The following is a 25,526-nucleotide window of genomic DNA, read 5'->3' as shown; positions in this document are numbered from 1 at the left end:
TCCATTTGCTTTTTGATAAAATATTATTTTAATGTTAATTATCCCCCTTTAGATAAATGATAAGTTGATTGACCAATGTAAATAGATAATATACCAATACCCTTATAATTTTCCATTGGCTCTTGGGTAAAATATTAATTTTATATGGATTATTCCCTTTAGACAAAAATATGTTGATTGATTCATGTAAATAATTCTATTTACATGAATCATTCAACATATTTTTGTCTGAAGGGAATAATTCATATCAAAATAATATTTTACCCAAGAGTCAATGGAAAATTAGAACGGTATTCGGAACTCATGATTTGTCGTCCAAACTTTAAGTTCCCCAATTTTCGTATCACCAGTAACAGGCCCTAGAAAAATAATATCAGACACGTATGATACCCAACTATTGGGTATTGACCTAAACTTGACCTAAATAATATTGACCTAAACTTGACCTAAATAATATTGACCTAAACTTGACCTAATAATATTGACCTAAACTTGACCTAAATAATATTGACCTACTCTTGACCTAAAAAAAAAATATTGACCTAAACGTGGAGGATGCTTCAGGTGAACCTGTTGATTAATGCTTAAATTCTTAGTTTTTTTTTTTTTTTTCGTATCCTTCACAACATATCCTAATAAGTCCTTAGCATGTGCTTGGTATGTCCTCCTCCCCGATGACTCACTTGCGTCCTATGAGCCTAAGATGCCAAGTCATCAAGACTATGTTTAATGGGATAATTTGATACCGACAACAAATACTCATTGTGTTTGTCGTCTTGTTTGTGGCTGGAGAACTCAAAGCAGCCCAGCACGAGTTAGTTGACAATCGCGAGTACGCGCGCTTCTGAGGTTACTGTTTGCTCTTTTGGGGAGGAGGGGGTTGGGGGAGGATTTGGTGCTTGTCTCGAAATACTGCCTTCGTGTGTGCTTGCCTTTGGGTGGGAAGAATTTGGCGTTTGTCTCAAAGTACTGCCTTTGTGTGTGGTTGCTTGTAGGGGGTGGGTGTGTTTGTCTCAAAATACTGCCTTCATGTCTGCTTGCTTGTTGGGGTGGGGAACAATTTCATGTTTGTCTCAAAATGCTGCTTTTGTGTGTGCTTGCTTGTGGGGGTGGGAAGAGTTTGGTGTTTGTCTCAAAATACTGCCTTTGTGTGTGCTTGCTTGTTGGGGGTGGGGGAATGTTGTGTTTTGTCTCAAAATACTGCTTTTGTGTGTGCTTGTCTTGGGGGGTGGGGGGGGGGGGGGGGTTTGGTGCTTGTCTCAAAACTGCCTTTGTGTGTGCTTGCCTGTTGAGGTGAGGAAGTTTAGTGTTTGTCTCAAAATGCTGTTTTTGTGTGTGCTTGCTTGAGAGCTTTGGCTGTGAAGGAGGGAGGGAGGACCACTCTTATTTGCGTGTTTTGGGGTTTTTATATCTGCAAAAAAGCGCTTATGTTCTGTTTACAGTTCAAACTCTGCGGTAAGATTAAGTGGCAAACCTGACTATACTTTATTGAAGGGCACATTTCGCTTTGAATAATTTTTGTTATTTAAAGAAACATCTCTCAATCTTTATTGATTGGTAGCCCTTAATGGATTCAATAAGTATTTTAGGATGAGACTGCTGGCTAATAACCCAGGTTTATAATTCACTCCTTAAGCGCAACATCAGCAACATGAAATTAAACTGAACGTTCCTAAAAAGCTTTTACCTTTACCGCCTCGCCCAGGAATTGAACCTGTGTTCTCCTGATGGTGATACGAGTTGCTAGACAGCTTCCCAAGTGGGGTGAGTAGGCTAAGTGGTACAGCTCACTGTGGTATTTTGCCAGGTCGTTCCCTGGCTTATTTTTCACCAATTCAATCCGCTGTAAGTGGGTAGGGTACGAATGTTTGGTAGGATTAAGAAAAATTTTTAAAAAATGTAGAGCTAGATATCTCATCCTTAAAGGATTGCTGAGAAAATGGAAGGCTTTATATACATACATACACACACACACACACACACACACACACACACACACACACATATATATATATATATATATATATATATATATATATATATATATACTATATATATATGGCCACGAGGATAGTGATAACGCCTTAAAGTAAAGGCAAAAGATCTTGCACCCTGTTTTGTTTTATTTCCCTCGTGGCCATATATATATTATTTTTTCATATTTTATATCACGTAGTTATTTGTTTCAAAGCAATATTAGTTATATGTATGTATATGTATATTATACTCGTATGTATATAGATATATACTTATATTCATGTGTTTGTTTATACAGTTGTATAGACTCCTTTTGAATGACAAAATTAAAATTCTTTACCTCCATCACAAAAGAAAAAAATAGCAAAAAAAAAAAAAAAAAAAAAAAACATGCAATGCATCACGATCCTCGCAGGAACGCCGATGACAAAGCCCTCCGAAATGGAGTGGGCCCCTCATCTGGTTCCTGTTAAACCTTTTGTGCTTTCAGAGGCATCAGATAAGAAGCCTTTAATGCTTATCTGAAGTGAAATATTAAGACAAGGTCGTTCTTTTACGCCGCGATGCTTCGTTTAAGCTTTCGAGACTTGTCTTTATTTTTTTTTCCAGCTCGAAGTATCTTCATCAGGAGGTTCTTGGAAGCCAAAAGAAAAATAAATAAATAAATAAATAGATAAATAGAATATTGTTGTGCTGATTTTCAGGGATGAAGGTAAAATTTCGAACTGACCTTTTACCAATACACTGTAGATGACTAATTGAATCAATTTATTGCATGTATGTCTTCTTTTCATTTAAATAAAATATTTTACATACAATTTGAAGTCTCATTATTTTTTCTGTTGATTGGTAATATTTAAAAGCAATTTAAACAAGTGGTATATATTTTTTATGCAAAACAATTTTATTTATATGTTGATATGTAAACTGCAGAATTTTACATAAAAATTGAAGTATAATTATTTTATCTGAAGTGTAATATTTAGCAATTTAGACTAAGGATATGTATATATATTTGCAAAAGGCATTTGATTAAGCTATTGTTATGTAAGCTGCCAAAACTGATGGCAGCAGGGCGTACGTCTTTTTGCAAAAAAAAAAAAAGTAAATAAATAAATGAATAAATAAAATAGAATAAATAACGATAGTTCCAGTAAATTTGTAAAATTTTGTCGGAAACGAATCAGACTATTTCAGTTTTCTCATCACAAAAATCGTCGCTATATCTCAACATATATATTCCCATATGGCGCCAAAGTGTTGTTCCTGAGTTGTAATTGACTGATAAATGGCTGATCTCATGTGTCTTGTCTCCGCAGCTATCTTATCTCTGCATCGCCCGTCTGGCGTCTTCATCTAAGATAATGTCTGTAACAGACTTTTTTATTTTTATTTTATTTATTATTTTTTTTTATTTGTTTGTTCATCGTAGTGTCCTGGTTATGTATTACTAGAAATCTCTTTGTTTTGCATTATTTTGAATTATCATAAATTTTTCTTTGCCTTGTGTTCCTTATATTGCTGCTTACATCAAGTGTCTCGTGTTTCCCAATTTCACAGAGGATTTTGTAATATATTTTTTTTTTCATCTAAAATTTCATAGAGGATTAAAAAAAAATGTTTTTTCTCCCAAAATGTCAGAGAATTATAAAATGTAGATATATATATATATATATATATATATATATATATATATATATTTATAATACATATATATATATATATATATATATATATCATATATGTATCTATATATATATATATATTGTCATTTCTCAAAAATTTCATAGAGGATTTTCAATATTTTTTTTATTTTCCAAAAGTTCACAGAGGATTTTTTAAATATTTTTTTTCAATTTAAAAATTTCATAGACGATTAAAACATTTTTTTTTTCTCCTTCCTAAAATTTCAGAGAATTTTTAATAGATTTTTTTGTCATTGCCCAAAATCTCATAGAGGATTTTCAACATACTTTTTTTTATCGCCCAAAATTTCATATAGGATTTTGAAATTTTTGTAATGAATATTTCATATTTCATATTGTATAGAGGATATATATATATATATATATATATATATATATATATTATATATATATATATATATATATATATATATATAAATATGTTTTTTATGGACAGTGAATCTTCCAAAAAATAGAACTTATATAATTATTTAAGTTTTCAACGAAAATATAATCAATACTAGATCACAGACTAACTATATCAGTAAGAGAAATTTTTTTCTCATTTTAGGTTATATAGAATAAGTTATGACATCATCTATATGCCTTTGCTATTATGGAATTATTCAGTTATTTGTATTTTTTTAACTTGAATGCCAACGTCAGTATCAGAAGCCACAGGCCGCAGCTAGTTTTATTCTATTTTATAATAATATAAAGTCGTAAGGTCTATTATTGTTTCGCGGTTATTTCTGAAATTATGCAGGATTATTTTCCAGTCTTTTGTCGATCAAGTCAAGTCTAATAAAGGATGTGATTTAAACCTTAAAGAATTTCCCTTGTAAGGGATAATCCAGAGAGCTACCGCACCGCCAGGTGTACCCTCATTCCCTCCTCCTCCCTCCTCCCCCAACACTGCTGATAACGCCTGTAGTACGTCTGAAGTACCTTATCTCCTAATGTTAAAACCCTTTTTTTATTTCATTTTTTTTATTGAAGGAGTTTACTGGCTGCTAACTGATTGCCGTTAGATCATCGCTCGTTATGACGACTGCCTCTGCTTTGATTCGCGCAAACGCTCTTGCGTGCGTGCGTGCAAGCGTGCTTGCGTGCCTGGTAGCTGCTTCATTCGCTCGCAAACTACCCTGGTCAAAGTCGTTGGGCATTCGAGAAGCGATCATCTCGAATGCAGGCGTCCCCCCCACAAGCATATCGGACAGAGATCGCGAGAGAAGTAATTGCTTAATGAAGGGTCATTTTTGCCTCCTGCGCTAAGTGATTGAGTTCGTGTAAGAGGATTTTCTTTAAGAGCTGTCGAGGGAGCAGTATCTATATAGGATGGACAAGCGGTGTTCCGAGTCTTCATTAATGATGATGATCACTAATAGCATTATTCATTTGCCTTAGTCTGGGAGCTCGAGGAATCTAGACGAATTTGAGAGAAACTGTAATGTAAGGATTAGTTTTACCTACGTCAGTCAGGTAAATAAAATATTTATTGTTGTTTATGCATGAAGAGATTATTTTTTATGGAAAATATAACGACTTCTGTCACTTTCAGATAAGTTATCTCACTTGAATTTTATTTTTTTATTTTTTTATTTCTTTATAACCACCAAATCTAGTGCCCTTATTAACTCAGTTTTGGTTAACTTGATGGAAAAACGGAAGCAGGCACAGAGTTCCAAAGCATGAGAGTAGACTGGAATGCGAAGATTGCAGATTTTGCACTTGCATAACTAATGGGTTTAGACAGCTCTGCGAGAGGATGAATTTTATAGATGATCTTTACCGGAACGTCATCTTCAATACCATACCTCCTCACTCGGAAGTGTTTGATTTATCGTACGGTAGAAAAGGTCGAATTTCAGATAGATCTGATATAAAGATTAACTTGCGTTCCTGAATGTTCCAGCATCTGGGCTCTAGACAAAGTAATTTAAGCTATAATACAGACAGGTTGATAATATATCCGAATGCTTAGGAAAAAAATATTAAGATTTTCATTATCTTTTGTTTACGTGTATACGCGAAGCAGAGATAAGCTTAGATAGAACTGTTTCTTTTGATAGAATTCGTTTATTTATAGATGAATATAATTAAATACAATTTTTTATAGTCGTATATCATGCTAGCAGCATCGTTTTTTTGACAGACCCTTAAGATATAAGACTTGGGTAATGTGGTCAACTTGCTTTGAAGAATTACGCACAGAGTAAAAATAGAACTTCCTTTGAAGAATTAAGCACAGAATAGAATAGAAGAGTAGAACAAAGTAGGAGAATAGAATACAGCCGGCAGGCTGTCGAAGCTCTGGTTTTTTTTTGTGTATTTTTAAAATATCTATTTACCCTGACACCATCTTTGTGGATGTCTTCACCATTAATAATAATAATAATAATAATAATAATAATAATAATAATAATAATCTCCCTATAATAATAATAAAATAATAACTTTGCCATTCTATAACAAATGTTTGAAAGCTAACATAATCCCTAGAATAATAATAATAATAATAATAATAATAATAATAATAATAATAATACCTTCAAAATATAGCTGGAGTTTTCACATTACTGAACTCGAGTCCCTAGGCAAAGAGGCAGTCAACTTTGCATTCTTTTAAAAAAAAGTCAGGTGAATGTCAACAGATGCTTTCGTGTTTTTTGGAGGAGGGTGTTGGGGGGGTGGGATGGGGGAGGCCTCCACCCCTCATCTGTGCACTCCTGCGTACTCGTCCTCTTGGAGGTGCACTCGAGAAGAGTGCTTTATCATGGATTTTTATGAGTCTTAAGGCGCCGGGAAGTAGTAGTACTGGGTGCCTTTATCAGTGTAATTTATTGTAATCCCTTCTATTTATTTCGATGTATTTTGTATTTTCGTTTGCTCTCTCTCTCTCTCTCTCTCTCTCTCTCTCTCTCTCTCTCTCTCAACAGTCTGGAAGAGCTTAAAAGAAAGCTAGACAAAATCATTAGGAGGACACTGTGAACGCACATACAACCTGCTCTTGGAGATGAGTGACCACACGATGTCTCCTCTTAGGATGGACTAATACGTCTTTGAGACATCCTAAGCCTTGTGACTCTCTCTCTCTCTCTCTCTCTCTCTCTCTCTCTCTCTCTCTCTCTCTCCACAGTCTGGAAGAGCTTAAAAGCTAAACAAAATCATTAAAAGGACACTGAATGCACAGTACAACCTGCTCTTGGAGATGAGTGAGCACTCGATGTCTCCTCTTAGGATGGACTAATACGTCTTTGAGACATCCTAAGCCTTGTGACTCTCTCTCTCTCTCTCTCTCTCTCTCATCTATCTCTCTCTCTCTCTCTCTCTCAACAGTCTGGAAGAGCTTAAAAGAAAGTTAGACAAAACCATTAGGAGGACACTTTGAATGCACAGTAAAACCTGCTGGAATGGACTAACAAGTGTTTGAGACATCCTAATCCTTGTAACTCTCTCTCTCTCTCTCTCTCTCTCTCTCTCTCTCTCTGTATGTCGGCTCGGTTCCCGGAATTAATTTCCTTGGGCTATTTTCATCCTGTGCCTTTGCTCGAATCCTGTCATATATTACCGAATCTGTTTAGTCCCCGGCGGTCCATAAGACCCTAGTTCCCAATTTTGGCCATCGGCCCGGTATTGAACGTCAGCCCCCTGTTGTCGTAGTCCCAACTTGTGTACTCGCTCCGATCCCCTAAATGTTGACCCTTTAACCTTTATCTTCATTATCCTTCCCCCACCCCTCCCACTCCTTCCTACTATCTAAGGGAGTCGTCTGCTGCTGCTGCCTCCTGTTGAAGTAGTAGGCTCAGGTTTGGCGCCTCTTGGCAGATAAGCAGGCAGCTCTCCTCTCAAAAGCCGCGGCACCACTCGCCGGAGTTCTTTAGATAAGGCAGATAAGGCGAGAGATAAACCTCCCGATAAGACTCGCCTATGACTTCATTTCTAAATTTAGGGGGTCGTTTCAGGTGATGTCATTGTCGTGGAGGTGGGGGCGGGGGAAGAGCTGAGGGTGGCTGTTGGTACTGGTGCTTATATGATGGCCCCACCGGTGCTGGGAATTAGGAACCTTGTGTTGGTGTGTGTGTGTGTGTATGTATTAATTTTTTTTCTTAAGAATTTAAAATTTAGTTTTATGAATTGCTCAGTCAGTTTTTCCTTTGGTAACTTTTTTTTTTTTTTTTTTTTTTTTTTGAGAATTCAGTTTCATATATTGTTCAGTCAGATTTTCATTTTGATACTTTGTAGGACTTTTGTATTCAATCTTTTTCTGGGGTAATTTGTGTTTACTTTTCCTGAAACTTTGTATTCAGTGTTCTGGAACTTTGTATTAATTTTTTTTCTGCGAAGTAGTATTCATTTTTCTGGTATTTTGTAATTTTTTTTTGGAAATTTATATCTATTTATTCTGGAGCTTTGTGTTAATTTTTTTTTGCTCTTTGTGTACATGGTTTTTTTTTTTTTTTTTTTTGCGCTGTGTTAATTTTTATTGAACTTTTTATTCATTTTTGCTGGAACTTTGTATTAATTTATCTCGGACTTTGTATTTAATTTTTCTGGAACTTTGTATTCAACTTTATCTGGAACTTTGTATTAAATGTTTCTGGGACTTTGTATCAAATTATTCTGGAACTTTGTATTAATTTTTTTTATGGAACTTTGCATTCATTTTTCTGGAACTTTGTATTAAATTTTTCTGGAAATTGGTATTACATTTTTCTGGAACTTTGTATTCAATTTTTCCCGGAACTTTGTATTCATTTTTATGGAACTTTACATTCATTTTTCTGGAACTTTCTATTCGTTTTATGGAACTTTGCATTCAATTTTTTCTGGAACTTTGTATTCAATTTCAACTTTGTAGACCTAAAATCAAGTCTCAAGAATGTAACAAGTAAAAAGATAAATTTTAAAAAGCAAATAAAAGCAAAGAAAATTTAGCGGGAAAATATGGAAGCTATGGCGAAAGTACGGGCAAAAAAAAGAAAGAAAAGAAAGTCATCTGTGTCTAGATAAATGTAAGGTAGTCACTGTTTGACATTTTTGTCTGGGTGCCGAGTTATTTGTTTATCTAGGGCTTTATCTAGCCCCCCCCCCTGCCCCAAGCCCCATCCGTTTTCCACGGATGGTCATCCGAAATCTTCACCGGAAACGCATGTATCCGCGAGTATACACATTTCTTGTCGCTTAATCGGGGAGTAAGCCTACAAACTACTTTATTCTTGTACTTGTTGTTCTTGGTGTTGTTGTTCTTGTTGAGGGGCTTACTCGGGGAGTAAGCCTACAAACTACTTTGTTCTTGTTGTTCCTGCTGTTGTTGTTCTTGTTGAGGGGGAAAGGGGGGGGGGGGTTAGCAAAGCCTTATAAGGTCTGAAAAAGGAGTTTCGCGTCCAGTTAAAGATACAGGAATTTTAGGATAGGATATTTATGATTTATTTATGAAAATGTAAGAAATAAATAATTTGCATGTTAAACAGTACAGAAAAATTATTCCTCATAAAATACAGCGTATTTATTCTAATTTTCGTTGGTGAAACACAGCTCTATCTTACCATAGATTTTAGCACCCCCCCCCCCCCCCCCCCCCCCCCCTTCTCCCCCCTAGTAAGTTGGAGGTCGGATCACGTCTTGTTCTTGTCATGGTTTGTTGAGTTGCCATCTAGTACTAGGATGTTACGAGGAAGTATACATATAGTTTTTTCTTACGTAGTTGATTAAGAAAGTACCAAATATATATATTTATAGATTGTAGGATCCATGAAAGATTACATTCAGTTAATTATGCAAAGTTAATAAGCATTTGTTTATGCATTATAGTATCCATAAAAAATTACAATCAGTTAATAATTATCAAAGGTTAGTCAATATTTACGTTTACTGATTGTAGGATCCATAAAAAGTTAGAAAAATACTTTAAAAATTCAGCTTGGGAACGAAAATATATATGGTGATTATTTTTCGTGTTGATTTCTGGTCCATTCAGTCTTGATTGTGATGTAAAAAAAAATAAATAAAAATACGACTTTTCGAAATAAAATGTGACGGTAGCCCAAGTCATGAATGTTTTTGTACAATTTCACATTTTGTGATAATATATTTTCACACAACCAACATATATGCATGCATACATAAATGTCTGTTTCATAAATGTAAAAAAAATTTCAAATGGGGGTGGTCCGGTATCTTTTATGTGGTATGTAATGAAATCGCTCTCTCCTCTCTCTCTCCTCTCATCTCTCGTCCTCCTCATTCTCATCTTCTCTCTCTATCTCTCTTTCTCTCTCGTCTCTCTTTCACGGAATAAACAAGTGCAGCATATGTTTGTGTCACGTAATGTAAGGAACCCCCCCCCTAGCCTCTCTCTCTCTCTCTCCCCTCTCTCGAACGGAGAATCTCCTCTCTCTCGCTCTCTCTCTCTGATAAATATTGATAAATAAGTTTCTCTTTCTGTTCGACGAGGTTCGCATCTTGTGCAAGGTGGGTATCCGAGTTATAAGATCTGGATTCGGTGCCGTTCTGAGCGATAGCAGGTGGCGTGAGAATGGAGTCTATCATTCAAGATTGTTTTTATCTGTCTTATCAGTTCAGAAGTAACAGAACCTCTGTTATCATGTCGCTTAATTTTCGACGTTTCCATGACTGTCGTCGCTTAGTTTGTTTGTTGATTTTAAATGTGTTGATTTTTATTTTAGGGGGATTTAATTTTATAGTTTAGTTTTTTTCGCAGGAATTTATTTATTTTTTTTATTTTTTTTTTCATTTTCTCATTACTTTCATCAACTTTACCACTTGCCCTCCCCTAAATAACAGCTTTGGGCTCACCGTGCGTCTGGCTGGATCGTTTTGGTGCGAGATGAGTTGGTGTTCCGCCTGATTGACAGGTGTGGGTGATTTATGATATTGTCCTTAAAATGAGAAAAAAAAATAAAAAAAAAACACGACAACAACATCTTAAGCTTACCGGGAAGTTTTTATATTTTCTGGCCAGGTAACAAAACGGCGTGACGGAAAGGGCAAGCTGTGACCACAAGTCGTTAATGCCTTTTTTTTTTTTCTTTTTTGACAAGAGAGAAAAAAAAGATAAATATGAATTTTACGAAGACTGAAATGAGTTATTTAATGTCTGGGCTGGCTCTTCTTGGTATCGAGGAAACACTAGAATGACAGTGAATTGAATTGAGAAGTGGACTGGCTTATAAGTATAATTATTGTTTGAAATAATAGTTTCTTTTTAGATTTTATATATGTATATATATCAAGAGTGCACAATTGATGATGGCTTGGAGTATATATGAATTATATACAGTCTGATGATTTTCCTTTTGCACTAATTATGCCTGTAATTACATTTTGCAAGAATATTTTCCTTTGAAAACTTTGATATTAATTGTAAGAGTTCACAATTTATGATGGATTGAAGTTAATTAATCAATATACAGTCTAATGGCTTGCTTTCTCCACTAATTAGCCAATTAATCTACAAGTCCCTAATAGCTTTGCTTTTCTTTCCTCCACTAACTAGCCAATTAATATAGTCTAATGGCTTGCTTTCTCCACTAATTAGCCAATTAATATAGTCTAATGGCTTGCTTTCTCCACTAATTAGCCAATTAATATACAGTCTAATAGCTTGCTTTCTCCTCCTAGGCGAGTAACTAAGCCAATTAAGTAATAGTCCTAATGGCTTGCTTTCTCCACTAATTAGCCAATTAATATAGTCTAATGGCTTGCTTTCTCCACTAATTAGGCAGTTAATATACAGTCTAACAGCTTGCTTTCTCCACTAACTAGCCAATTAATATAGTCTAATGGCTTGCTTTCTCCACTAACTAGCCTGCAATCACCATTTGAAATCATAGTTACCTTTCGAAATTTTTGCATATTAATTGTAAGAGTACCCAGTTTCTGATGGCTTGAATTACATCATGAATTATATACAATCTGTTGGGTGTCTTTTTCCATTAATGAGGCAGTGGTATGATCGAATTTGAAATCATAGTTTCCTTTCGAATTTTTTGTATATTAATTGCAAATGTCCAATTTGTTATTGCTTGAATTACATTATGAATTAAATACAATAAATTGGTTGTCTTTTTCGATTAATGAGCCAGCGGTATGATCGAATTTGGGAAAGTGAGCGAAACAGCTTTTATCGGCGTGAGAATGCTGCAGATTAAGTCGACTCACCAATTGTCGATTTCCTAAAGAAAATGTATTGCTGATTTTGTATATTTGTTGGAACTAAGAGATTGTTAGGCAAAACATTAAGAGATTGTTGGGGTTTTGCCCTACATTTCCTTTCCTGCGGGGGGTTAGTGCCGTCAGTGTACCTCTAGCAGTGCAATGAAGGGATTACTCAAGGGTCTTTGCAGCGTCCCTTCGGCCCCTAGCTGCAACCCCTTTCATTCCTTTTACTTGTACCCTACCGGGGTTCATATTCCCTTTCTTTCTTCATCTTAACGTGCCACCCCTTCGTTCTCAACAGTTTATTTCAACTGCTTTGAGGTTTTCCTCCTGTTACACCTTACTCTGGGTTTTCCTTCCAGCGCTGAGTGACCTCGTTGGTGCCAGCGCTTGGCTTTCGGATTAGATTCAGCGCTCTAAATAAGTAAATTAAAAGTTGAAAAGCTATGCAAATAATATAAAAAACAAGCACAACAAATAGGGAGGAGTGATTACCATATGGTATTGAATATGGACACTTAATGGTTTTATTCTTCAAAACCTGTTTATTTATTACTTTTTATTTATTTTATTTGGTTTTTATTTGTTTTATTGTCATTAATCAAATCTAAATTCACTCCTTAGCCCACTTTGCTTACCTCGGTCATAAGCTTTCTTAAGTTCTAATAATTTTTTTTCTATTAGCCTTACACTGTTAACTACTAACATTTTGTTAATTTTTTTGTTTTTCTAAAAAAAAAAAAAAAAAACCTACCGTAACAAATCATGTTTATCGCGACTTCTTCTTCTTCTTCCTCTGCTTCTTCTTCATTTTTTTTTTTAAGATTCTTCACTTAAATTATTCTGCAGCTCCGTTTTAAGACAGATAATGACTTACCATTCTCTTAGAATATTCCAGTAAAGAATCTATATATACTTTTGTTCTCAAGGAGCCGAAATAGCGACCTCAGAATCGTTTTATAGAGGACCCCGGGGTTTTCGCCTTATCAGTCTCGTAGAGAAAATCCAAGAAAATCCAAGATCCGAGGTTACGTAAAGCGAGCGAGTTCGTATTTTCGTTGTTCTATATCGGCGACTCTCCATCTGTTGATACGTTATCGTCGTTGACGTCTTAAAAAAAAAATAAAAAAAATTATCCAAAAAAAGGGGGGGGGGGCGGGGTTAAAAATTGAACTATTTTGGTGTCACCTGGCTCCGTTCTTATCAGTGTCCGACCGTAGTTGGGGCAATTTTTTCGCTTTACTTGGGGAGATAAGCCTTGAACAAACCTATATTCTTTTTTTGGTTTGTTGTTTGTTTGTCGTTGTTTGTTTCTTTGCTTTGTTTGTTGTTCAATTTGGGGGGTTAGGGGGGCGGCTAAGAAAGCCTTATATGGAAGAGCCTAAATAGGTCTGGAAAAATGAGTTTCGCGTCGAGTTAAAGATAAAGGAATTTTCAGGATATTTACGATTTATTTATTAGAATGACAATGTGAACAAATGAAAAATGGGGATGTTAAACAGTACCGAACAATTATTTCTGATAAAATATACCGTATTTATTTTAATTTCCGTTGTCGAAACGACGCTCTATTTGACTGTAGATTTTAGTGCGCGTCACGAGTGAGCTGGAGCCCGGATCACGCCTTGTTCTCTAAGAGGCGAAGCGTTACTTTTTGTAGCCCGGACCCGCAGTTCGTGTAGCAGAGGAAGAGGGGAGGAAAGGGGTATATTACTATAGCCTCGTGGAAAGAAGTATATAATTACGCCCTTTAAAGAAATGAAGAAAAACAGTTGCAGGCAGAATATGATTAGAATGTGATATATACAGGGTGTCCATAAAGTCCCAGTACCATTATAAGTATTTATATATTTTAATGGCACTGGGACTTTATGGACACTGTGTTATAATACTCTTATTGGTTATTTTTGCATCGTTTTGGTGGTTTGTGGTCTAATATTTATCCAAAAGGTGGGACATTTACGAAAAATGTGTTTTATGTGCTTTCTTAAGCTTACCTTTTTTGATGCAGAGGAGAGAATTCAAACTAAGTTCACGCAATTTTTAAGTATCTCTAATATAATATTCATGACTCTCTCTCACAAGATAAAAGGAAAAACTATGAAAACACCTTGCATCGGTATCCATAACAAAATTGCACGCGTTGTTACGTAATTGAATTCAATGCATTTTCGATTTGCTATCGGCCAAAATGAACAAGGATGATCACAGTGATCTGAGTCCCTCCCGTTTAAGTGAGGTATTTTTAGAATGTAATGTCATCTCTTCCTCTCCCTCTCGGTCTCTCTCTCCTCCTCCTCCTCCTCTCTCTCTCTCTCTCTCTCTCTCTCTCTCGTAGAACATATGAATTCATGTAAGAACCCAGTGTAGGTATCCCCTATTTCCGTGGCTAATTTTTGCCAACACAAATTTCTTTTATTTTTTTTTCATTTTGTATTACTATAAACAAGAGTTTTTTTTTTTTGGAAAAGGCTCTTCAGTCTTCCAGTGGTTTGTCTGATCTTGAATATTAGCCTTTTAGGGTGGAAATGGTATTTTACGGTAGAAATTTGGGGGGTTGGAAACTACCCTATCGATCTTTCAATATATATTATCTATATATATTCTTAGATTATATCTAACTAGTATTATATATATATATATATATATATATATGATACTATATATATTATATATATATATATATTATTATATTATATTATATATATATATATTTATATAATATTATTATATATATATATATAATATATATATTAGTAAATACTTAAGAAAAAATAAAAAAAATTAAAAAATTGGCCCAAAATTATCACGGAAATTGGGGATACCTAAACTGGGTTGCTACATGAATTCATGTTTATTCACCAGAGGAGAGAGGAGAGAAGGAGAGAGAGAGAAGAGAGAGAGAGAGAGAGAGAGAGTTACAAGGAATTAGGTATGTCTCAAAAGAACTTATTAATCCATCATAGGTCTTTGCAGGGGGGGCTGTTTACAGAAAGTCTGAATATACTGAACAACTTAAGATATAACGGTTTGGAACGAGAGAGAAATATGCTTTTATAATTCAGAAGGAAAATATTTTAAATTGAGTGCTTCTAGAAGAGAATTCACCTGTCTCATTTGAATTAATTGTGGTTGACAATTCTGAAGCAAATAAAGTCAGTCTCAATGCTAACATGACTTAATACAAGTGGATACTCAAACTATTCAATAGACTATGAAGAATAGAGAAAATCGGATATGATTTTGTATCCAAATCAGATATGTTGCGCCTACGATATTACATTTATTTTTCAAGCTTGTTGCTACCACGTTTCTCTCTCTCTCTATCTCTCTCATAGCCCCATCCGTTCGTTTACTTTCGTCTCTCGGGAAATCTCTAGTCGCATCTCTCCTTCGCCTCCCCCCTCTCTCTCTTCTCTCTCTTCTCTTTCCTTTCTCTAGATCCTTTCCCTAGGTTTTAATAAATGTTGAAAAACGTAGAGTATTTTATGTGAAAGAATTATTTTTATTACTCTTCTCGCTCTCCTCTTCTCTCATTCTCTCTCTCATACTCTCTCTTCGTCTCGGTCCTCCTCTTCCTCTCCTGCTCTGCCATTTGAACTGACGCGTTCAAGTGGTACAACAAGCTAACTCTCAGCTTCTCAAGAGACGCAGATAACAGCTGATGTTGATATAATCGGATCCGTAATAAGTATTTCTTTGTCGAGTGTCAGGATTACACGGCATGCTGGAGTAATTAAGTATGGAAGTCCAGGTCTCAAGCAAAAGGGGGACTGTGTCTCTGGAACGGCATCTTCCAGGATTTTGAGTGTATTGAGAAAGTCTCTCCAGAAGGCTTGATTGTTTTTCCTGGTCCTTGGCTTTAGACGGTTTTTGTCATTTTGTCATTTTTGTAATTTTGGTGTTAGTTGGAAAGAATTATTGAATTGTACTTTTTCAGCTCGTGTTCTTCTCGTTCTCCTCCTCTCTCTCGTCTCTTCTTCTCTCTCTCTCTTCTTTCTTATCTACTACGTCTTTCCCCTCTTCTCCCACTGATCTTTCCTCTCTCTCTCTCTCATTATATATTATGTATATTCATATACACATATTTACACATGCATACTTACATCACGTGAATTAGATATGCAGATGTACCCCAGAGGAAAATGAAACTGCTTATGATTGATAACTAATGCTTCATGTTTCCTTTAGGAATACTTTATTATATATATAATATATATATATAATATATAGAGTAGAATATATATTTAAATAAACTCATTGTAAAGCTTTTAGTTTTATCTTCATTTCTTTTTAAAGAGCTTCAAATGACAGTTTTTGTCATTTGGGCAGCTGGGTACGTGCCCTTGTCTCATTTAAGAGCGCCGAGATAGGACATGGTTTGTTCATTTTTTCTTTTTCTTTTTTTTTCTTTTTTTTGACCATTCATGTCGTGCTTCTGTGATAAAGGAAACTGACGTACGACAACAGTACGATTCACACGGTAATTTGACACTTATTTCCTCTTGGCAGCAAATTACCAGTTGAGTACGGTTCATGAATACTGAATATTTCATTCATAATTGTCCTCTGTGGATATTCTCTTGTTTACCATTCAAGTGGAAAACGTTTTAAGTTTTTTGTGGAGGTGACCAGGTGACATATTTGTTAAGTCACTGACGATTTTCCATTTTTGTAGTCAATACTTGTGATAAGGATCGTTCCTAGATTGATAGCCGGTTGGTAAAAAGCATACCATGTTTTTTTTTTTTTTTTTTTTTTTTGAGAAGTGAGGTTTTTTTTTGTTTTACTCTCTCTCTCTCTCTCTCTCATCGATCCTCTCTCTCTCTCTAATATAATTATTATATATATATATATATAGGATAATAGATCTTCCTATCTTATATAATATAGGATCTAAATTAATAGCTATATATATATAGGGAAGATCTTCCGAAGGCTTTAATAATTTCAAATATCAAGGATTACTTTTATTATGCGAGGTTTCTCTTCTCCTCCTCTCCCCCCATCCCCCCCCCCCTCTCCTTGCTCTCTCTCTCTCCCGGGCTCTCTCTCTCTCTCTCTCTCTCTCTCTCAGAATAAGAAAACAAAGGCTGTATCGTGGACACATACTGGAATTTAAATTTTTCTGTTGACATAGGGAAAAGCATTCTCTCTCTCTCTCTCTCTCCGGTTCTCTCTCCATCTCTCTGTCGCTCTCTCTCTCCGCTTTTTGTTTGATGTGTGTGTGAGACCGTGTATATGATGAGATTTGAATACTATTTCACTACCAGTGAAATCGAATTGAGGTCATCGCCTTGAACAGTATAAAACCTCTTTAATATATTGTATGTCAGTCAGTGTTTGTGTATTTAATACAGCGCTTGTTTATTCTGTTTCTATCTACTTTAAGCGTAAAAGTGTAAATGGTGGAAAGAAAAGATGAAAAACATATATGAATGTCGGTTTGTGTTACAAACGCTACCCTCTTCTCCTCGTAGGGGAGAATCTTCAGAGAAAAAATTGTTCATTACCACATTAGCACTTTAATTGGTGGATCGTGGATGGTCCCCTCGTGCGGATGACTTACACAACGTTAACTGCTTCCTACTCCTGCTCAGAGAGGTTATCCGCTGCACTTTGAATCCCCCAAAAAAAAACTCACACTATGCTATTCACCTTTATTTTGCCTGAACTGTAAACTTCTGATTTTAAGGTTCTTCTTTTCTGATCCCTCTAACCCAGTCCATTTATTCAATCCACTCCCCTTACCCCTTACAAGAACACTTTTCAAATTATGATAGGTCTTTTTTTAACCGAACCCTTTTCTTTTTGTTTGTTAATATTTATCCGTTGTTCATTTTGTTGGGTGGGGTAAGGAAAGGTCTATGAAAAACCTAAAAAAGGTCCTGAAAAAGGTGTTTTCGCGGTTGAGTTGAATATACAGGATTTTTCATGATAGGATATTTATGGATTTATTTTATTTGAAATGAAAACTGTAAAAATACAATGAATAATGTGCATGTTAAACAGTAACAGAACAATTATTTCTAATAATATATAGCGTATTTCATTTAATTTGTTTTCGGGGGGGGGGCTGGGGGTGAAACAGCTCTGCCATTTGACCGTGGTGAATTTTTAGCACGCGGCCCCGGCCCTAAGTAACTGGAGGCCGGATCACACCTTGTTTTCTTTTCATTTACCTTCTTCTCTAAACAGCTTCCAACATTCACTTCCATAAAAGAGGTTTGACTCCATAATCCCTCTATTAGTGAATGGCTACAGGCCCACCGCTCACCAGTCCACGCAGCTGTCTGGTGGGTACCAAGCGCATTTGTTGGGGTGGGGGGGGGCAAAGAAGGAGGGCATGGGACTAGCAACCTCACCTCTAGGTTTTCTGATAAACCAATAGGGTGCATATTCTGGCGGGACTTCCTCCAAAGGGGAAGGCTGTTTGGATATATATATATATATATATATATATATATACTATATATATATATATATATATACATATATATATATATAGAGAGAGAGAGAGAGAGAGAGAGCTTTTTTTTCACTCTCTCTCTCTCTCTCTCTCTCTCTCTCTCTCTCTCTCTCTCTCTCTCTCTCTCTCTCTCTCTCTCTCTCTCTATCAACTCATATTAATGTTTTATGTCATATATATGATTGATCTTGATATGCCTTGACCGTAATTTACCGGGTTCCTTGCCATATGGAATTTTATTTGTGTTTTTATATTTAATTTCTTTTTATCTATCTATTTATCTATTTAATTAATTTATTTCAAGAGGGGTGGACCTTAGTTTGGGAAGTTTTTAAACTTTTTATTTATATTTTTCTTTTATTTATATCTGAGAGATATTGGACGATGTCAGCGAATTTTTTGTTCACTTTTTGATGCTAAGGAATTTAGACGTACACAAACCTCACCTATTACTAAACTGCTTATATGGCAGTGGCACGTCAATCAAGCGATACCTCGTGTGCGTCTGTGTACGCTGTTTTAACGTACGCTGCAATATTACCTCTTGTACGTCAGCGGTCATTATACTTCATTATACTTCACCGCGCCATTTTTACGGTATCGGAGCTGCGCGAACAGTTACGGCCAGCGAATTTTTTCTTGCAGTAACAGGTGTTTTAAGGGCTGCGATTGGCCCATATGGAAGCCATTACTCTTACGTAAATGGTTATCTGTGGGAAAGTATAAGTTCGCTGCAGCATTTCCTCTTGTCATTTTTTTTTATTGACTGGGATGTTTTGTACGGCCGTAAATATTGGTATTTGTTTAATTCTTTCAGTAATTATTGTATTTGTGATCGTGTAAATTGCAGTTAAGGCGTATCACGATCAATCATAAATACAAAATAGATCACCAATATGAGTTGATAGGTGGAGTGTTAAAAAAAGCAGCTCTCTCTCTCTCTCTCTCTCTCTCTCTCTCCTCTCTCTATATATATATATATATATATATATATATATATATATATATATATATTATATACACACACACACACACACTTATGTCTGTATTTGATCTCATGTTTGTTTTTGTACGATTTGGTAGTGTCATTTATTACAGAGTTAGTGGTCAATATTGGTTATGGTCAATATTCACGTGGTTGTGGTTAATCTCGTGACAAAGGTTATATTGTACATTGCTGGTTATAGTTGTAAAAATTACAGTAGGAGAAGTGGGTGGGTTGGTTGGCAGTATTTCTAGAGTCTTACAATTTTATCCCATAAATAAAAGTGTAATAACCTAGCTAGACTTCTTTTTATTATATTTCTTTTTGTGGTCACATTCATTCACATTCATCAGATCCGTAGGTCACACAGCAAAATACCGAATTCCATCGTTATTGTCCAAACTGCGCATTTGCTTTTAAAAAAAAGCAGACCTGCTCGTGCTTATTCTAATGGTCTTCCTAATCAAGACAATGGTAGACAATGGTTCCAGTGTCCATTGTAGTGTCACCGACAGAATGCCGAATATTCCATTCTGTTTATCAGTCCCGGGAACTGTAATGATTTTTATGAGAGACGCTTAATGTAATGAAGATGTACCCTTGATAAATCCTGCCTTTTAAGTTAATAGAAAGCCTAGTATTTATCTTCAAGGCCCCCGCAGGAGGGTATTAGCGTCCACCTCACGAGGTGTACTGTAGGCATTACTTAAGGTTCGTTGGAGCGTCCCTTCGGCCCCCATAGCTGCAACCCCTTTCATTCCTTTTACTCTACCTCCGTCTATAGTCTTTCTTCCATCTTACTTCTCCTAACTGCGATGTTTTCCTACTGTTACCCCTTTCAGACCTTTACTCTCAATTTTCCTGTCATCGCTGATTGACCTGATAGGTCCCAGCGCTTGGCTTCTGCCCTATGTCGTATATTCCTGTTCCTGTCTACCTCCAATGTGGGAGGAAGTATTATAACGTTCCTTGTTTTTGTCCACTTAATTAATGGCTAATCAGAATTTCTGTTTTACGTTCAATGTTCAGCTATCTTTACATTTCTTGGAAGGCTTCGTGGTTATTGGAAGACCTTTTGATAAGATTTGGGTTTTTTGATATAAATGTTTTAATTTTTTTTTTAAGTTTCATTTTTTTGGAAAGCTGAAATTGGGTCAGGTGTTATCACCTGGCCTCGTCGAAAGAATCTCGCTGAATTACACGGAATTTTATTTGTCATCTTCAATCACCCGATTTTCCAATCCGTCATTTGTACTTGAGCCATTTAAGACGGCAAGGTCGCCAGCATGAAGGATATTGGACATCTCAAGGAGATGGTTCCTTATGGACTAATTATTTATTGATTTATATATTTATTTTTTATATTTTTATTTATTTATATTTTTATTCATTTTTTATTGATTAATTTAATTATTAGTTAATGAATTTAATTATTAATTAAATTATTTACTTATTTATGTACTATTGTCATCGACGTCTGAGATAGAAAGGCGTATTGAACAGCACAAAAGCGGCTTTGCTTGTGCAAATAAAAAAAAAAAACACACACAAAATGGACCTCCTTTTTTTTTTTTTTTTTTTAAATTGACGATCAGGGTAGATGACAAGTAGCCTAATGGTGCATCGGAAAATGAATCCTACTCGTTACGCTCCAATAAACCTGTTTAACATATGTCAATAGGTACTGAATACCTATATATTTTGTATAGAACAAACATGTATGTTTTATCATTTATAAAACTGCGTTTGTGCAGTACCTAGAATTTTTATAGGACAAACATGTATCTTTTATCATTCATATAATAGCGTTTGTAACCTGAATGAGTAATCGTCCGAAGCGACCGTCAGTAAGAAGAGAGATGGATAGATAATACATTTTAATGATAGAGGTGGATAGATAATACATTTGATGATAGAGATGGATAGAGATAGAGAATGTACAAGAAGATGAAAGGACCAGGTGGCTGGCTGGCCTTTTAAGTGTCGTATCAGATAAGGAGATGAAATACTTCATTAATGCCTTGTCGTTACACGTAGGTACCTCAGATGAGATAAGGAACCCAGATAAAAGATAAATTCGAAATAAGACAGCTGTTGTTCCTTTCCTAACTCCCAATTCCCCCTCCTCCTCCTCCTCCTCTCTTCTTCTTCTTCTTCTTCTTCTTCTTCTTCTTCTCTCGCCTCTCCTCACTCCTCCTCCTCCTCTTCTTCTTCTTTCTTCCCCTTCTTCTTCTTCTTCTTCTCTCCTTCCTCCTCTCCTCCTCCTCCTCCTTCTTCTTCTTCTTCTTCTTCTTCTTCTTCTTCCAATGGGCGTAACAACCGTTTTGAGTTTCTATCAGAAGTATATCATATAAATTTAATCAATTTACTTCCAACCCAAAGGGCGTCTGTCAGATTAACAGCATTGCGTGTTCGAGGTCAGGTCATTATTTTCTTTGAGAATATTAGTCCATTAATTATTCTAATTTCTGTTGCCGTCAAATTCAATTTTTTTAGCGCCTCAGTGGCGGGGTCGTTGCGGTCTTGGCCTGCCACCTCGGTGGCCGTGAGTTCGATTCTCGGGCATTCCACTGAGGGTTGAGAGATATGTATTTCTGGCGATAGAAGTTCACTCTCAACGTGGTTCCGAAGTCACGTAAAGCCGTTGTTCCCGTTGTTGAATAACCGCTTGTTCCATGCAACGTCAAAACACCATATAAACAAACAAACAAACAAACAACTCCAGTTTTAGTATAGTCCGTATTCATTTCAGTGGTCCATTGTCACAAATTGTGAGTTATTTTTTTTAATGTAATGAAGTGCGAAAACTTCAATAAACTTATTATTGTTTAGCCAAAATTTCCAAAATCTGTTTTTATCACTATCACAAATTAACCTAATTCAAGTGTCACTGACCATGATTTGTGCGACGCGAGTAAATCAGGCACTTGCACCATGGTAGCGAGTCGTAAAATGTTTTTCATTAGTTTCTCTTGTATGCTCAAATTATTCGGATGAACTTAATTCATTCGTAACTTTTTAAATACTTATGCTTCGTTTGTGCTTTACTTAGTTTTTTCCAAATTAATAAGCGCGATCTAAACTCTTCCCCAACATGGGACGAAAGTATAGATGTTGTGGATCAGACTTCCTCTTTTAATGGGACCCTGCCGCTTCCCCCCTCCCCCCCCCCAAAAAAAAAAAAAAAAAATACTACTCATGAGATCGATATTATAGCTATAATTGACGCCAGTAATGTTATTGTGAAGGTTATTTTGATTGTGATTTAGTAGCGATACAGAGAGCAGTAATGGCAACTATAGTTTTTAATATTTTTTTATATCAGCCAATAAGTAACTAATATTTTTCATCGTTTGTGACCTATATAGTAGATTTACATCAACCGTGCATTTGACGTCTAGGCCAGTCCCTTACGGCGCTCCTGATTGGCTGTTGATAAGCCAATCACAGGGCTGGAAACTCTGAGTCTCTCTCGAGAGAATTCACTTAGCCAGGATATATGTTCCACCTCTCCTGAGGGATACTTTTGAAAGAAGTATCCCTCAGGAGAGGTGGAGATACATCCTGCCTATGTGAGCTCTCGAGAGGGACGGGGAGTTTCCAGCCGTGTGATTGGCTTATCAACAGCCAATCAGGAGCGTCGTGAGCGACTGGCGTAGACGTCAAATGCACGGTTGATGTGAATTTACTATAGTAAGCAGATGTTGGATGATTTTAACAAAAATTAGATTTTAGACATTCTCAACGAACCTGCTCAATTGTTAAATATCTCTAACAAGAAACTATTCAGATGTTAGATATGACCGAGACCGCGCTGTATACCCCTCAATTCATACCCCCAGTTCCGGGGTACGAAGTCTCATCAGCCTTGCGTGCGCTCAAGCTATCATGACCGATTATAATGACGACATACGCCCTTCTTGGATTTGTAGTAGACCCTCTACTGTGACTGTTGAAATTTACTATATGTCCGTTTGTAAGGTTATTAAGGCGTTGTGTTATTTATAATTGTAATTTAGGATCGTATTCATATTATTTTTGTATTTTTTTATTTATCTGATTATTTATACTCGCTCGTTATTTACGGTGAGTGTGTGTGTGTGTGTGTGTGCGTGCGTGTGTGTGTGTATTCGATGCTGCAGGTCGCGTATAGGAGGCCATAGGACGTCCCCAGGTGTGTCTAGTCCCCCAAGGGACATATAGGATATTAAGATTAAAGTGAATTGCTTTTAAAGTAAAAATCAGAGAAAGATCCCCCTTATGTATTAAAGAAGCACATCTTGGAAAGCATCCTAAGAGGGAATATGTCATTACCGTTGGAATAATAAATGCGGCATAACCGTTGGAATCTGTGTAACTTTATATATATATATATCTCTATATATATATATATATATTTATTTATATAATATATATATAGAAAGAACGCAGCTCTGTCTAAAAACCTGTTCGTAGTTTGAACTTTTGCCAGTGTGTTATCACCGTGGGAAAAAAGGGAAAAAAGATATTAAGTTTAATTCCTCCTCCTCCTCCTCCTCCTCCTACTCCTCCTCCTCCCTCCTCCTCCTCCTCCTCCCTCCTCCTCCTCCTCCCCAGCGTGCGTAAATGAACAATAACTTATATCAATGGCGTAGACTATGCAATGCATAAAGTTTTTCTATAGGTATGCTTTTAGAAACTGCCCCCAACAAAGTGTATTTATTTTCTTTTTCTTGAGAAGCTGAATTGTCTGACCAAATATTTCTTTCCACATAAAACCTCTACGCAACAAGTTTCATAGTTTTTTTTTTATCTAAGTTTAAAACACTTGTACAGATTTATGTGGCACTGATATTCTTCATATACAACGCTTCTTTGATATAGCCTATATCAGCCCTTCAAATTCGATAATGTTGGTGCTATTGATCGTCTGAAGGTAAATATAAATAACTACTCACTTAGAAGGTGTAGCTAAAATCATGTCCGCTTATGTCATAAGTCCTTATTCCGACTGTCATAAGAACAGTGTTGAAAGTCTCCGAGAATCAGCCTATTACAGCTTGTTTTAAATTTTCGATTACTGTTGTTGTTGTTGTTGTTGGGTGGGTAGGAGAGGTCTTTGGAAGAGCCTTAAAAGGTCTGATAAAAGGTGTTTCGCGTTGAGTTAGATACAGGAATTTTAGGATAGGATATTTACGATTTATTTATTATTATGATAATGTAAAAAAATAAATAGTGTGTATGTTAAACACTACAGAACAATTATTTCTAATAAAATAAAGTGCATTTATTTTAATCTTCGTTGGCGAAACAAGGCTCTATTTGACCGTAGATTTTAGCGCGTTTTAATTTGCGTTCAAAGTTATGAATATAATGTTTAAAACCTGTGCGTGAGGGAAGTCTTGCACATGTCCCGAGTAAGCTGGAGGTCGGATCACGCTTTGTTTTATAATTCCTAATATTCACATTATTTTGAGAATGTGGTGTAAGGACCATAATAACACTGTAAGGTAAATGATACAGGATAATTATAAGAATGGTGAGAATGCAAGGGGGGGAGGGTGTTAGGGGGGCAGCCCATCTTAAAATATGACTTTTGAAGGATATATATTTTTGGTGTTGTTCCGCGAGGTTATTAATTAATTAATTAATTAATTAATTAATTAATTAATTAATTTTTTACATACGTCCGGCCACGTAACCCGAAATATTCTGTAAACTTTTAAAAATATTTTTCTGAAACCTTTTGATAAGCTCCTTTGAAGAAATGTCACAAGTGAGTTAATAGAGAGACAGGTCACATAAAACGCCAAAAAAAAGCAACTAGAAAAATATCTATGCTAAAATATTACGATATTTCTATTATACGTTAAAGGAAATGATGAGCATGTGCTGTAAAGCTGAAGAAATGTGTTTCTTTCGAAATGTTAAAAAAAGTAAATTTTTTAAAAATAGACGGTGTTAAAAAATTATTTGTATGATAAATGAAGATGTTAAAAATTATTTTTTCTTAAATGGAGATGTTACAAAACTATTTTTCGGTAAATGGAGATGTTAGGAAATTTTTTTTCATGAATGGAGATATTAAAAAATTATCTGTTTAATAAATTGAGATATTAAAAGGATATTTTTTTAATAAATGGAGAAGTTAAGAATTATTTGTTTAATAACTGGAGAATTTTATTAATTTTTTCTATGAATGGAGATGTTAGAAAATTAATGTTTACAGAATTATTTTTTATAAATGGAG

Source organism: Macrobrachium nipponense, chromosome 15 (genome assembly GCF_015104395.2).
Source record: "Macrobrachium nipponense isolate FS-2020 chromosome 15, ASM1510439v2, whole genome shotgun sequence".
Taxonomy (NCBI): Eukaryota; Metazoa; Arthropoda; class Malacostraca; order Decapoda; family Palaemonidae; genus Macrobrachium; species Macrobrachium nipponense.
Note: the sequence above shows the minus strand (reverse complement) of the source record.